Source organism: Mytilus trossulus, chromosome 10 (assembly GCF_036588685.1).
Source record: "Mytilus trossulus isolate FHL-02 chromosome 10, PNRI_Mtr1.1.1.hap1, whole genome shotgun sequence".
NCBI classification, from domain to species: domain Eukaryota; kingdom Metazoa; phylum Mollusca; class Bivalvia; order Mytilida; family Mytilidae; genus Mytilus; species Mytilus trossulus.
The window spans coordinates 40507929-40525930 of NC_086382.1; positions in this window are offsets into that span (position 1 = coordinate 40507929).

Sequence of the window (18002 nt, forward strand, 5' to 3'; positions counted from 1 at the left end):
GTAGTTATTGATTTGTTGACAGAAAAAAAACACACTGAAAAACAATAAACAGAAAAAAAGATTTGAAAAGGCCATATTTTGAATGAACATTCATTTTTTGTAGCATTTTCAAAGGTCTCAAGGTCTATTGATTCACAGAAATGTGTGTTTTTTTATGTATTAATGAAACAATTTCTCATTAAATTTCCAAATAAAGGCAACCAATGTTCAATATTCATAATTCGATAAAAAGGAAACAAATCTAGGCTGCAAACAAAAACTAAGGGAAACGCATCAGTCGCTAAAAGAAAATAAAGGAACAACCGAAATACAAAACTTCAAACAAAATATCTATGTAAAACAATCTCTTATAGCCTGGCCAAAAGAAACGCTCGAAAGCTTATAGATACGGACCAACTAATAAACAACTGTCACATTATTGACTTGGTACATGCCATTATTTAAAAACAAATAGAAAAATGTTTTAGTTCAACCAGGTTTATGTGTTTTTATTGTTTGTTATTGTTTTAATTTATTATTGTGTATCATTCAGCTTGTTGATTTTTTGGCTTTGTTACTTTGTTACTTGTGTAGCTCATTTGACAAAATAATGTCCTTTTTCAATTACTGTTGTACAGGGAACTTAGACTCTCTTGATTGGGTATTTTAAAGTTTCTCAACGTGACAGTTTTATTTCTTATTTTCCTCCTTTAAAGTCATTAATCCTACATGCATACCTGGAATAACTTTTTTAGTTAGGTAATTAGGTTTCATGATTGCTTATGGTCTACTCACCAACCAAAGACACAAGGATATGAATATTACAGTATAGCCTTCATCATGAACAAACTCTTTGATTGTCTTTAAAGCAACAGAAGTATACCGCTGTTCAATAGTCATAAATTTAAATCTAATCAAACAATAAAACAAATTCGAATTACAAGTCAAAACCGAACAATCAATTAATAAAAGGAAAACAGAACATCAAAAGCACTGAACTACAACGAAAACAAACGGCAAGTTGAACATACATAGAAACTGTATTGTCAGGAATAACATCTAGAGAAACAGTTCAAAGAGATTATTCAAAAGCAGAGACCAAGTTAAGGGTAAATGTTGATTGAGCTTCTAGCATATTAAAGCATATAAAATATCAGGACCCTATCATTTCTGTCATCAATACAAGTGTTATCTACAGATAAAAGATCAATTTCAACCGGTAAATAAGCCATATGGTACTAGAATCATATTCAAAACAGTGTGGTCCTGGCCATTGATTGACGACCTAAATTATCCCATTGACTGGGACAGATTAGGTGAACGTTTGTCTGTAACGACCATTGCTTACTTCTTACTTCTTACATAATTTAAACTTTGGGGTCACCAAAGGTTCTTAACACCTTTAATAATAAAATAATTCAAAAAATTATTCAGGAATAACCTTTATGTTTTGATTTATATTATTGATATAAATCAACACATCGTATTAATCCGGATTCGTTTTTCGAATTGCTTTATTTAGGTGTTGAGAACCTTTGGTGACCCCACAGATTCAGTGTCCTTAACAAGTACATAGTGAGCAGTGATTGTTACCGACTTCCTAATCTGTCCCAGTCAATGTGATAGTTTAGGTCGTCAATCAATTGCCAGGACCACACTGTTTTATGATTCTAGTATGAAACATCAGCTCACTTAACAGACCTAAACAAAAATTATATGCTTTCTCCGAAAATTGAAGTTTTTTTTTTAGCATTGATAGCATAAAGAACTCGCATTACATTTGATAAACAATGCGCCTCCGGAGTACAGATGGGTGCGGTCCTAACCTTGACACAAGTTAACTTAGAGTTAACTTGTTGACTGCTTTCTAAGTTAACTTGCGAATTTTTAAGCAGTCAAGCAAGTTAACTTCGTCGTTGGTGGACCAGACCTACGGTCTGCTTTTTTAGGACTGCTGCAGACCTATCGACAAGTCTGCTCCAGACCAGACCTGTGGACAAGTCTGCTTTTGACCAATCCTGAGGACAGGTCTGCCCCAGACCAGACCTGTGGACAAGTCTGCTTTTGACCAGTCCTGAGGACAGGTCTGCCTCAGACCAGACCTGTGGACAGGTCTGCTCCTGACCAGACCTGAGGACAGGTCTGCTTTTGACCAGACCTGTGGACAAGCCTGCTATTGACCAGACCTGAGGACAGGTCTGCTTATGACAGATTATCGTTATAAGAGTTTTCATATCAGACTTGAGCTTTCATTAAAATATGTAAACAACATTCGCATTGTTTTTCCACAGATATCATTTATTATTCACTCGCTAGACTCTACTAGATATTATACAAATGCTCTCTTTTATTTGATATACATGTATTCTTATATAAATAAAAAATGGCTATACGATCGCACAGAGTTTTTTTTGTTAGAAGGCGGATAGAAAGGTTATCCAACGCATCGGAACAATATTCTTTTATCACGGGATATCGGCAACATTGTCTACGTTACTTCGTTCCCCGTTGTTTACCTGTCCCTTCCTAAATTTTACTTTATGCATAAATTTATACTTGCATGGATATTTCATTGATATTCAACTTGTTTGCATTGGATTTACTATTCTATTTCCCGCAGAATATTCTAACAGAAATTGTACAGTGTCCGTAAGCATACGGTGTGGTAAAACTATCAACAGTCTCGTCAAATTCGTCAGATTTATCGAGAGATTTGTCATTGCCGATATTTATATGGGACGTCTTAAAATTATACTCAATGCACACTTTAATGAAATAGTTGCCACTTGACGTTTAACTATAAACAAAATCAATCAACCGACATAATAGATTCCAAGAAGAGAACCTCGTATACTTTTTTTTTATTAAATCATTGTAAATAGTATGAATTCAGACATGTCAGTGTTGGTACTTTGATGATGTGGCATAATAGTTTTGTTTTACACGTACACCATCATGAACTCCTATATATGATGTGACTGTTATCATGAATAAAGAGATGAAATTCTGACATTCTCAATTTATTCAGAATATTTTTTGCATTAATAGTTTTCCAATATTATTGATTACGTGTACATTTACGGTCCTACCAAGGATTTGTATAGTTATACAAATCCTTGGTCCTACTAAAATGTGAACAGGAGCGCCAGGAGAAGACATTAAGGCACTCGATACAATGGTGTGCGGGTATATAGATTTGCAAATAGAAGTGCACATATGATCAGTTTTGGTCAAATAGTTTTGTTTTCCAAGTCAGCATGAGGTATATTAAAACTACTGAAATTTTGTTACGTATAAATATTTTGAATAAAAGGAGGACACGCTGGTATCCTAAATTTATGCGAACAAAAATTTGTTGTTATTAAATTGCAATATTGCTGTCAATTGTCATGATTGTATTATACATTGATTCCTGACATAAAAAATATGGCAGATTAATACTATGTGGGTACGTCATGGTGTATTTAGATTTACAAATTAAAGTGCACATATGGTCAGTTTTGGTAATGCGGTCAAATAATTTTGTTGTACAAGTCAGCTGGAGGTATCAAAACTACTGAAATTTTGTTACGTATCAATATTTTGAATAAAATGAGGACATGCTGGTATCCTAAATTTATGCAAACAAAAATTTGTTGTTATAATATTGCAATATTGCTGTCCATTGTCATGATTGTATTATACATTGAATCCTGACATAAAAAATATGGCTGATTTACTATGTGGGTATATAGATTAACAATTAAAGTGCACATATGGTCAGTTTTGGTGGATGCGGTCAAACAATTTTGTTGTACAAGTCAGCTGGGGGTATCAAAACTACTTAAATTTTGTTACGTATCAATATTTTGAATAAAATGAGGACATGCTGGTATCCTAAATTTATGTGAACAAAAATTTGTTGTTATTATATTGCAATATTGCTGTCCATTGTCATGATTGTATTATACGTTGATTCTGGCATAATAAATATGGCTGATTAACTATGCGGGTATATAGATTTACAAATTAAAGCGCACATATGGTCAGTTTTGTTTGATGCGGTCAAATAGTTTTGTTGTACAAGTCAACTGGAGGTATCAAAACTACTGAAATTGTGTTACGTATCAATATTTTGAATAAACTGAGGACATGCTGGTATCCTAAATTTATGCGAACAAAAATTTGTTGTTATAATATTGCAATATTGCTGTCCATTGTCATGATTATATTATACATTGAATCCTGACATAAAAAATATGGCTGATTTACTATGCGGGTATATAGATTTACAAATTAAAGTGCACATATGGTCAGTTTTGTTTGATGCGGTCAAATAGTTTTGTTGTACAAGTCAACTGGAGGTATCAAAACTACTGAAATTGTGTTACATATCAATATTTTGAATAAACTGAGGACATGCTGGTATCCTAAATTTATGCGAACAAAAATTTGTTGTTATAATATTGCAATATTGCTGTCCATTGTCATGATTGTATTATACATTGATTCCTGACATAAAAAATATGGCAGATTAATACTATGCGGGTACGTCATGGTGTATAGATTTACAAATTAAAGTGCACATATGGTCAGTTTTGGTAATGCGGTCAAATAATTTTGTTGTACAAGTCAGCTGGAGGTATCAAAACTACTGAAATTTTGTTACGTATCAATATTTTGAATAAACTTAGGACATGCTGGTATCCTAAATTTATGCGAACAAAAATTTGTTGTTATAATATTGCAATATTGCTGTCCATTGTCATGATAATATTATACATTGAATCCTGACATAAAAAATATGGCTGATTTACTATGTGGGTATATAGATTTACAAATTAAAGTGCACATATGGTCAGTTTTGGTGGATGCAGTCAAACAATTTTGTTGTACAAGTCAGCTGGGGGTATCAAAACTACTTAAATTTTTGTTACATATCAATATTTTGAATAAAATGAGGACATGCTGATATCCTAAATTTATGTGAACAAAAATTTGTTGTTATTATATTGCAATATTGCTGTCCATTGTCATGATTGTATTATAGGTTGATTCTGGCATAATAAATATGGCTGATTAACTATGCGGGTATATAGATTTACAAATTAAAGTGCACATATGGTCAGTTTTGGTTGATGCGGTCAAATAGTTTTGTTGTACAAGTCAACTGGGGGTATCAAAACTACTGAAATTGTGTTACGTATCAATATTTTGAATAAAATGAGGACATGCTGGTATCCTAAATTTATGCGAACAAAAATTTGTTGTTATTATATTGCACTATTGCTGTCCATTGTCATGATTGTATTATACATTGATTCCTGACATAAAAAATATGGCTGATTTACTATGCTGGTATACAGATTTACAAATTAAAGGGCACATATGGTCAGTTTTGGTGGATGCGTCAAACAATTTTGTTGTACAAGTCAGCTGGGGGTATCAAAACTACTAAAATTTTGTTACGTATCAGTATTTTAAGTAAAAAGAGGACATGCTGGTATCCTAAATTTATGCGAACAAAAATTTGTTGTTATGATATTGCAATATTGCTGTCCATTGTCATGATAGTATCATACATTAAATCCTGACATAAAAAAATGACTGATTTACTGTCCTGGTATATAGATTTTCAAATTAAAGTGAACATATGGTCAGTTTTAGTGCATGCGGTCAAATAATTTTGTTGTACAAGTCAGCAGGAGGTATCAAAACTACTGAAATGTTGTTACGTATCAATATTTTCAATAAAATGAGGACATGCTGGAATTTTAAATTTATGTGAACCAAAATTTTTTGTTATTATATTGCAATTTTGCTGTCCATTGTCATGATTGTATTATACATTGAATTTTGACATAAAAAATATGGCTGATTTACTATGTGGGTATATAGATTTACAAATAAAATTGCACATATGGTCAGTTTTTGTGGATGCGGTCAAACAATTTTGTTGTACAAGTCAGCTGGGGGTATCAAAACTACTAAAATTTTGTTCCGTATCAATATTTTGAATAAAATGAGGACATGCTGATATCCTAAATTTATGTGAACAAAAATTTGTTGGTTATTATATTGCAATATTGCTGTCCATTGTCATGATTGTATTATAGGTTGATTCTGGCATAATAAATATGGCTGATTAACTATGCGGGTATATAGATTTACAAATTAAAGTGCATATATGGTCAGTTTTGGTTGATGCGGTCAAATAATTTTGTTGTACATGTCAACTGGAGGTATCAAAACTACTGAAATTTTGTTACGTATCAATATTTTCAATAAAATGAGGACATGCTGGTATCCTAAATTTATGCGAACAAAAATTTGTTGTTATTATATTGCAATATTGCTGTCATGATTGTCATGATTGTATTATACATTGAATTATGGCTGATTTACTATGCTGGTATATAGATTTACAAATTAAAGTGCATATATGGTCAGTTTTGGTTGATGCGGTCAAATAATTTTGTTGTACAAGTCAACTTGAGGCATCAAAACTTCTGAAATTTTGTTACGTATCAGTATTTTAAGTAAAAAGAGGACATGCTGGTATCCTAAATTTATTCGAACCAAAATTTGTTGTTATTATATTGCAATATTGCTGTCCATTGTCATGATTGTATTATACATTGAATCCTGACATTAAAAATAAGGCTGATTTACTATACTGGGATATAGATTTACAATTTAAAGTTCACATATGGTCAGTTTTGGTGGATGCGGTCAAATAATTTTGTTGTACAAGTCAGCTGGAGGTATCAAAACTACTGAAATTTTGTTACGTATCAATATTTTGAATAAAATGTGGACATGCTGGTATCCTAAATTTATGCGAACCAAATTTTTTTGTTATTATATTGCAATTTTGCTGTCAATTGTCATGATTGTATTATACATTGAATCCTGACATAAAAAATATGGCTGATTTACTATGCGGGTATATAGATTTACAAATTAAAGTGCATATATGGTCAGTTTTGGTGGATGCGGTCAAATAATTTTGTTGTAAAAGTCACCTGGAGGCATCAAAACTACTGAAATTTTGTTACGTATTAGTATTTTGAGTAAAAAGAGGACATGGTGGCACCCTTAATTTAGGCGAACAAAAATTTGTAGTCATTATTTAAATGAATTAAACTATTGCTGATTGTGGCTGCATAGTTCAAGGATGTATAACTCACAAGGACGTATACACCTAACATCAAATATACTTCTTTTCAAAAATATACATAATATGATTGAATTTGATCTCGGAATATATATATATATATATATATATATATAAGTACGTCTGAGTCAGTGACAACTCTACAACAGATGTATCCATTGGATCGCCATCAATGATGGTGATACATGGCTGTGTACATAATGTATATACAACTCGTCTAAACATCAACCCAACAATGTTAGATCTGTAAATTTGCTTTCGCAAATTTTTGGTTCTTCCCTCGCCGGGATTCGAACCCATGCTACTGTGATATCGTGACACCAAATCGCCTGCACTGCAGCCGTCCCGCTAGACCACACGACCAGCTCTAGCGGGACGGCTGCAGTGCAGGCGATTTGGTGTCACGATATCACAGTAGCATGGGTTCGAATCCCGGCGAGGGAAGAACCAAAAATTTGCGAAAGCAAATTTACAGATCTAACATTGTTGGGTTGATGTTTAGACGAGTTGTATATACATTATGTACACAGCCATGTATCACCATCATTGATGGCGATCCAATGGATACATCTGTTGTAGAGTTGTCACTGACTCAGACGTACTTATAAATATAATTATTTTCTGTGACTGTATATTACATTAATTTGTAGGATCCTTTACTATAGATAATTTAGCTGATCTGTAACAATAACATCTTCATGCCTTATATATCATGTACTGTAGTACGCCGCTAGATTAAAACTGACGTGGAAAGGTAACATACGGCCAGCGAAAGCTCTTTTTTGAGAGCCCAGCTGGTCGTGTGGTCTAGCGGGACGGCTGCAGTGCAGGCGATTTGGTGTCACGATATCACAGTAGCATGGGTTCGAATCCCGGCGAGGGAAGAACCAAAAATTTGCGAAAGCAAATTTACAGATCTAACATTGTTGGGTTGATGTTTAGACGAGTTATATATATATATATATATTCAGTGCCTGTTATCATTGTAACCGAGATCGTTAGATGGATTGTCAGATCACAGATAAATTTGTGTTACGTTATGTGCGTACTTATTTTCAAATATTTGTATTTAATCCTGTTCATAAAACGGAAGTATTAATTTTCAAATTACTTTATTTTCGATGTTTATACTACGAAACAAAGATATTAATTTTTTTTTTTTATCAACGAAGAGCGGTCCTGGTTACAAGTTAACTTAGTGTTGAGCAGACCAGTCAAAAGTTAACTTGGGAACAGGTCTGGTTTTGATCGGATTTGTCCAAGCAGAAGTTAACTTTGTGGCAGGACCGGTTTCCAAGTTAACTTATGTTAACTTTATGACAGGACTGGTTCCGAAGTTAACTTATGTTAACTTATGACAGGACTGGTTCGAAGTTAACTTATATCAATAGCGGACCTGTTTCCAAGTTAACTTTTGGGCAGACATAAAAACAGTCCTAGGACCAAGTCCGCTTTTCAAGTTAACTAGATTTTGGTCCTAGGACTGGTCAGAGCAGTCCTATATTCGGTCACAGGTTAACTTTGACCAGTCCAAATGACTGGTTATCAAGTTAACTTGCTGTACAGGTTAGGAGTGCACCCATCTGTACTTTTATGAATGCTTCTTCAGCAGGAGAGCTTAAATGAGTTAACGAATGTCTATGCACAGATTTTGAAATGTCGACTACTTTTTTTTTGGCACTTATCTCTAAAGTTTGATTCCTCCCACACCAATGAATGAGAAAGTGAGTTTAACATGCTTAAGTGGAAGAATCGGAGTTACAAATAAATAATCATGCATATTATATATACATTCGGAAGCATAGGTATTTCCTTCCAAAAATCCTAACTTTGCACGAGTTAACAAATACTACTGTATCATTTTGTCCACTATCGCAATTGCTATTGTGACTATATTGAACGCATCTATCCCATCGAGCATGATATAACGGATAAAACAGATACAGTTAAGTCGGCCTTTATCTTGACTTACATCTAAACATTGACAATGAGGGTCTTAGTAGTGCACATTCTAGCAGCCAGCGCCTGCATACTGAGTATATATCTCTAAATTGATACGGTTTTCCCGATCTTGTATTTCCTATCAATACAGGATTTTCTTGGTAGAGGATTGCTGCTCACAAGGAAGTTATTAAACCATGAGTTCCAAATGGTGAAGTTAAAATCATCCCTTCGTTAATGTAACAGACGCCATCACGAGACGGGTGGCCGTTATGGAATAACAGTTTCACAGATGATATTGTATATGTTCCTTCAGTGCTAACATTAATCCCCTTTCATTTGTGCATGAATATGACCTACCGAAGTAGACTATATACCGGATGTGTAATAACATAAACAACACGACGAGTGCCACATATGGAGCAGGATCTGCTTACCCTTCCGGAGCACATGAGATCACCTCCAGTTTTTGGTGGGGTTGTGTTGCTTAGTCTTTAGTTTTCTATGTTGTTTCATGAGTACTATCATTTGTCTGTTTGTCTTTTTTTTTCTTTTTTAGCCATGGCGTTGTCAGTTTATTTTCGATCTACATGTATGAGTTTGAATGACCCTCTGGTATCTTTCGCCCCTCTTTTGCAAACAAAGTTTACCTTATATCCTCCTCCTTGCGTTGTGTCATACATTTCATATTACAGCACTTATGAAAACAGTTTGTTACTGAAGTCAGACTAAGATAACTGTTGACAACAAAACAATGAAAAAAAGGTATATATATTGCATGCGTCCAAAGCGCTTTTCCGGGTTGATCTTAATCATTTACGCTCAGAACCTGATATTTGAAAGACGAGAATGTAAGAAAAACAACAGAAACAGTTGAAGAGCTATTCGACCAAAAGAGCAAAAAGATAAGACAACAAAGTTGACTGTCAGCTGCACTTGGTGGACTGAAATATTAGTTTTTTTTTTATTTAAATATTTATTATTGGACAATTCTAGGGAATCAAAGGAATTGCAGAATAAAAACTCCTTTTTTTGCTGGCATGGTTTCTTAAAAAAGAATCGAAATAATATCTGTTATAACAAATGTAATTTCAACTGATCTTACGCTTTAATTTTCATATGAACAGTCTATTTGAGCATGTGTGTGATAGGGATAATTGTCGTTACAACTATTACTGATTCTAATCACTTATCAGTGTCACCACGCGGATACATAAAAGAACTGACGGTATGATACTAGTATGGGACAAATAGTTGAACACTAATTAATGAATTTATCTCAAAAACCTGTATATATACAGACTGGTCCGTGATGACAGGTAATAACATCAGAGCAGTTAAAATTAAATTAGAAATATATTATAATTGCTTCCTTTGTTGAAACACCATTTAAAACAAATAATATAAAAGGTCAAACACTTATTCAAGCATTTAGGAGACAAAAGTCAAAACATAAAAGCGCTTTAAATGCTGAAATCACCTGAACGTTTGAAAAGTCCTTGATTTATCCTTTGTCTAAAGCGTTTGAAAGATAAAGAATTTTGAAGACTTCAAAATGGCGCAAATTTATTTTTTATTTATAGTTAAATGGCAAAAAAATCATTTTTTTCTGTTTTATAAATTGCAATAAGAATTTTATTTAGAGAAAGAATTATACCAAAACAGGAGGAAACATCAGGAATCTTTTACGTGAGTATTTCTTTATATTTGACTTGTTTTTCTAGTTGTTATAGGTATGATAAAATGTAAACAAAAAATCTACTGAACCCATATGGTCATGAACAAGTTCTATAGCTGATATATATGTGTTCAAACAGCACAGTCAACTGTTGTTTGTTATACATTTATTCAAGTATTTTTTTATTCATATTTTGGACATCTTCACTCGCCTGTCCAAAGCCAAACTGACCCCTCTTTAAGTTTGTCTTGTCTTGACTTAATCTTAATGGTTTACATATTGTTATTAAAACAAACGACGTATCATATATGTAGACACAACATTAAATAAACAGTACTGGTATACAATATGAATTTGAAGTATACAAAAGGAAGATGATAACAAAGATTTAGCGATAATACCGTGTCATAAATATGCAAATGCAGCTATTGTGTTTCTTTGAAACTTTCATGTAAACAAGTACCTGTGTTACTTAGTATTCTGAAATCAAGATACAGGGGCAGATCCAGCCTTTATCAGAAGGGGAAAAAGGGGGGTTGTCTAATAAAATTGAGAATGGAAATGGGGAATATAATATAGTTATAGTACATTGTATAGTAACAGGCTGCTGATACCTAAGGCAAACTCAGAATTCAATTGGCAAAAACATCGACAATACCGTGTCAAAAAACGTGAAATATCGAAAAGAATACCAAACCTTCTCAAACCACATCATACCTACAGATTAGAGCAATAAAATCCCACAAAATGTCGATAAGTATAATTTGATGATAGACTATTAAGCATGTTGATGCCAATTTATGAATTTTGTGAGAAATGCGGTACGTTTAAGTGCTTTTCAAAGGTACCAGGCTTATAATGTACAATAAAGTATATTACAATAAAATCAAATTGCAATTTTTCGAGCAAAATGTAATATTTTTTTTTTCTAAAAATTTAGCATTTTTGTTCATGAATTAACTGTTCTTGTCCAAATTGCTCAAACAGTTAAAACTCGAGCCAATATCATTGAAATGAGAATCTTTGAAAGCTAAAAATTAAGCACTGAGTTTTGAATGTAAAATTTCAGTAGGCTAAAAATTTAGTTTATTGTATAATTTAAAATGTAAAATATAACTTACAAAAAGGAATGCTAAAATTTTAGTATGTATATTATTCATTTCTTTTTTTATTGCAGGATGCATTTGAAGGATGTTGAGAATTGCCTTTTTTTCTAAGATTGATATAAAGTTGTTAAAACTCCTAGATTTCAGGCAAAAAAACCCTAGAATTTTAGCCAATTTGCAAAGATTCAAAACAATCCATTTTGAGAACGAATATTGCAGAGTATCAAAATTTATTGCAGTCCGTTAAAGGTCATCGCTGTTTCACATGAATTTTTTATTTGTCTCGTGTAAATGTTGTTTTCAGATTTGCATGATATTAACATTTATCAAGGTTTGTAGTTGATTCTTTTAATCTATATAATGCTTTAATTTTAAAGTTATGTAAACCAACTTAGTATCGCGGCTACTTTATTTCGCGTACAGTCCTTTCTATTCCATTTCGCGATTCTTAACTTTGAGAAATCTTAGTTTTACATATTCGCGACGATTTGTATTCGCGTTGTTTGTCTGTTCGCAAAAATCGCGATAATAAGTCGCTCGCGAAAATTAGTTGGTATACAGTATTGAGTAAAAATATAACATGAATAACAAATAATTGCAAGATTTGTATTAACTTCTGTATTTGGTAGTTTTGTTAATGTATCGCTCCAATCTTTTTCAACTGATTAGTATACTCTATTTTACAATATTTATTCCTGGTATATATGATGAGTTTATTTCCACAACTAAATGTGTCAATTCAAAGTTATAAGCCTGTAATTAATTTGTCGTCTTTGTGTAAATCACGTCTGCTTTTCGTTTAATACTTTATACTTTGTACATAAATCATGCCATGTTATTTTCTTGTATGAACTGTTTAAGGTTGTTGATTTCATTTACCTGTATAGCGTACTATGATGCATTCGATTTGCTAATATTTTATTATCATAGGGTGATCTGTACTTGTTAACTTCTACTTGGTTTATCTCTGGTGCTGGCGAGTTATATATCTGCAAACGTGCCACACCTTTTTGATATTGTTTTAAATATCAATTTTCAATTTGTTTCCGGATTTTCTGATAAAAAAAATAGATATTACGGCGAAATAGTCGTTGATTATATAGGGAAAACAGTTCCCATTTCCATTTTCAATTTTACTATTACATTTCCCAGCTTTAGGTTTGCCTTTTGTGTACCCAGGGCATGTGAAGGAAGTCAAATTAGGAGCGATGTGATTGATGTTTTCATTATAAAAAGTAGTTAATTTAGAAAGAGTAAGCATTGTCGCCAAAACAGAATAAATAGTACTGTTTTCCCTATAGGTTCATTGCTTGTGATATATTATTTGTAGCGATTGAAATGTAATCAACGTTTGCATTCTATCGAAATCCTGTTTGTCCGTTTTCGCTAGTGTTTGGACACGAATGATAAGATATCAGATAAAATAAATTCTAATGACAAATTGAGATCTGAATGACATCGATGGTAATAACAGTTTATAATTTGATTTGTTTATAGATTAAAGGGGCACTAGCTGCCATATGAAGTTTACCGATTCGACTCAAATTCTCATATTTAATTTATTTCAATGTTAATTTTTTTTCCAAACTATCAAAAGTATAAAATAAACAAGTTACAGGACATGGTATCAATAAGATGAAGCTTCGTTTCGTGTGAAATTTAGCCAAGACGCCATCTAAATAACTATCGAATACACCTTTTATCACCATGTAAATTATGTAAACATATACACAGATGTCAATAGATTAAGCAACTCGTGCAATTGGATTATAATAGTTCTGTTAAATTTTGTACTATAGATAAACATGTATGTTTATCGTCGTTTTTGCATTGCTCATTTTTTTGGATCGAATCAGTCAATAAAATTATTTACCTTTGTTTTACTTGCAATGTTGACAGTCTTAAACTGGAGTTCATATAAATATGAGTTTAATGAGGTCGAATTATTCACTTGCAAATGAATAATTTATGCTCAATGTTTATTAGCTTAATTTGACAAAACTGACCTAATTTAGCTGATAAAGGCAAGTTGTTATTTTCACTATTTCTCTTCCATTAATGATTGAACAAAAAAAAATCATACTTTATATGTTGTATATATTTGTAGCAATGGCCCCTTTAAAAACAAATATTAACGACAAAAGACTTAATTTCAGCTTCAAATTTTGTAACTGTATCATCATTCAAGCATCGCTTTCATTCCAATAGATATATCTGTTGACCCAGGGCTTGTATAATTCTACATTTGAAAATGCCTTTACAAAGTCAGGAATATGACAGTTGTTGACCATTCGTTTCATGTGTTTTATCATTTGATTTTGCCATATGATTAGGGACTTCCCGTTTGGAATTTTTCTCTGAGTTCAGTATTTGTGTGATTGTAAATTTTTTAGAATTCCTAGACAAATAGTTGCTGACCACAAAAAGGTTTTGATATAAGAGATCTAAGATTTGAAATTATAGTCATCTATTCCTAATATTACGGACGCCATTACGAGCTTGTTGGCCGTTATTCTAACATATTTTTCATGCATGACGACGAATAACATTCATTTTTTGTGAGTTAAATTTTTCTTCTTGTCCAAATAAAGACATGAAAATGAAAACCAAGGATGCGAGTTCATTTGCAGAATATCTAACTCAAGATTTGTGAAAAATGTCATTTATTCAGAATATCATAAAGCATTATATTACTGACAGTAATGGACAATCATGTCATCAAACAAAACTGAATAAATGACAACAATTGCAAAGGTGGGGAATAAATACCGCCACTCATTAATAAACAAATTACAAAACATAAACAAAAAATTATATACAATCAACAAAGATATGATAGAATGGTAATACTAAAAACTTTCTCTTTTTTTTAAATAAGAGGGTGAAGGTGGGTGGGAAATTGAAAATCTTTACTTGACTGGCAAAACAAAAATAGCGTCTAGTAGCATTCAGTGCAAATGCGATAGTGCGGGCGCAACTTGACTCTTGTTGAAAGTTAGCATGCACTTTAACCTCATTGGTCAATTAAAATATTTGAGGCCAATGATAATTAGTATTGACCCTGATCATGCCATGACCATGCTGACCTTGACTGCCTGTAATTGAAACTTGCATAATTCTTAGACAAAGACCATGGAAAATTTCGGTTTCTTATCACACGATTGATAAGAAATAAAACCTACACAAGTAGAAACTGAAGCCCACAAAGCTAAAAATTAGTGTATAAAAATTCACTGCCAAAAATGTTTTTATTATAATCAAACTTATTTTCCGTATGAACATTTTTTTTCTTTTTTACAGAGTGTGACAATCCGTGTTAGACTTATATCCGGGTTTGCACTTATACACATGGGTGCAAAGATGACACATATGGAGCAGATCTGCTTACCATTTCATGTGAACCTGATATTATCCCCGTTTTTTAGTTGGGTGTGTGTTGTCCAGTCTTATGTATTTTTACGTTGTGATTTATAAATTGTTGTTATTTTGACATTTTTCTCTTTTTTGTCAAGGCTTTGTCGGTTTTTTTATCTTGATTTGTATTTTCATCAGTTGAATGCGATTTGCTTTGATAAACACTCAAGATATCAGCGTTAAAATCTTTTCCGCGAAAAACAGTAAAAAATTGATAAAGACAAAGAGAAACGTATTGGTCTGTTACTCTGGTCATGATATCACTTTTATAAATTTTATTCTAAACAATTGACTAGCGTATTTAAACTGAATTGGGAAGGGAAAAGTCTACAGACATTTTTGCCTGCAGTTAGTTTTTCGTCTTTTTAGGCCATGTAACTTTATGTACCCACAAATGAATCGACTAACTTCATATTGGAAATAAAACGTACAGTTTTGCTTTTCTTTATTTCAGGACAAATTACAAAGGCTATTCTAAGAATAGCTGCAACATTATGAATGTGAGTATTAGATCTGTATTACAGGACAAGATTGATCAAAATGCTCTACCCTTTCGCGTTCTTAATTGAATATTAAAAAGAAAATAAGGTATAATTGCCAATGAGACAACTCTCCACAAGAGGCCAAAATAGCACAGAAATTAACAATTATAGGTCACCGTACGGCAAAAACAATGAGAAAAGCCCATTCCGCATAGTCAGCTATAAAAAGCCCCGAAGTAACAATGTAAAACAATTCAAATGAGGAAACTAACGGCCTTATGAATGACTGGCAGAATGATTGTTTTACAAATTTATATCAAACAATTTGTATTTGTTACATATAAGTTCGGTCAGGTCATAAATGATAAATTACGGCAACAAATAAAAAAAGTCATCATAACAAATGCAACTCGTTTGTTTAAAAATTGCGGCAAATGATGATTTGTCATGCATTTTTTTTTTAAATTTAATAAGCAATTTTTAGCTCATCTGGCCCAAAGGGCCAAGTGAGCTTTTCTCATCACTGGGCGTCCGGCGTCGTCCGGCGTCCGGCGTCCGGCGTCCGTAAACCTTTACAAAAATCTTCTCCTCTGAAACTACTGGGCCAAATTTAACCAAACTTAGCCACAATTAATTTTGGGGGAATCTAGTTAAAAAAATTATGTCCGGTCACCCGGCATACCAACCAAGATGGCCGCCACGGCTAAAAATAGAACATAGGGGTCACAACCTCGAATATTTTACATAGTAATTCAGTTCAAATGAAGAAGATGGGACGCTACGTCAAAGTAGTCTATCACATTGTTGAGTTCTTGCTGGTATATGCTTTCAGTAGTTGGGGTCTATAACTCTGTATTGTTGTTAATTGGGTTTTTTTTGGGTTTTTTTTTGTGGATGGGTTCCTGTTGACTGTTGGGTTCTGTTCTGTCTGGGTCTTCTTGAGTTACGCAATGATTTCGTAGAAATTTGGGTGGACATGCTACAGTTTCTTATCTTTTTTGCTGTACAAAACCTCCAGGTGGATGGAGATACGGGGTCAAATAAGGAAGTTGTGGTTCCATATAAGGACGAAAGAATAGAAATGGGGAATGGGCCAAGGAAAATAGTAATTATTTTTAGAAAAGAATATACCGCTGCCACCTTTTATTGAGCAAAATAAATAAACGTATTTTCTGCAATACATGGACATGAATAGTATTTTGGACAATGCTGAAAGTAAAAAAATGATGATAACGACGTGTATATTTCAATTAAAAAAGACAGAAAATATGTAGAAAAAAATCAAATCTCACCAAAAGATAAAATCTCTATCAACTCACAAATGCACAATTGGTCCTATAAATAAAAAGTGTTCGTGTAATACATGACCAAATAAGCAGCAACTTCTGAAGAAAATTATTCAATTTATGTCAAAGTAGCCATTGCTACAAATATATAAACCATCTAAAGTATGATTTTTTTTGTTCAATCATTAATGAAAGTGAAATGGTGAAATAATATCTTGCCTTTATCAGCTAAAAGGTTTCAGTTTTGTCAAATAAATATTAGTTTGACGACACAAGATTTGATTTCAGCTTCAAATTTTGTAACTGTATCATCATTTCAGCATCGCTTTCATTCCAATAAGCATATCTGTTGATCCAGGCCTGTATAATTCTACATTTGAAAATGCCTTTTCAAAGTCAGGAATATGACAGTTGTTGTCCTTTCGTTTGATGTGTTTTATCATTTGATTTTGCCATATGATTAGGAACTTCCCGTTTGGAATTTTCCTCGGAGTTCAGTATTTGTGTATTTTTTTCGAATTCCTAGACAAATAGTTTCTGACCACAAAGAAGGTGTTAATATAAGAGATCTAAGTTGTGAAGTTAAAATCATCTATTCCTAATTTTACGGACGCCATCACCGGCTTGTTGGTCGTTATTTTAACATATTTTTCATCCTTGACGACGGATATCGCATAAATATAAAAATGCAAAATAACAAAAAAAAATCAGTTAGGTTTTTCTTCCCTTTTTATCAGAGGCAATGTTGTATCTCATAGAGACAAACAGGATGGAAATATTTTGGCTGGAATTATAGATATTTGCTATCAAATAGCAGAGTGGAAAAATAGGTGTTTTTTCCCTTTGTATCAGAGGCAATTCTGAACAGCATAGAGACACACAGTGTTGAAATTAACACTATTATTCTTTGGTGTATTAAGTTAATTAAACAAATATCAATAATGTCCACCTGTTAACACC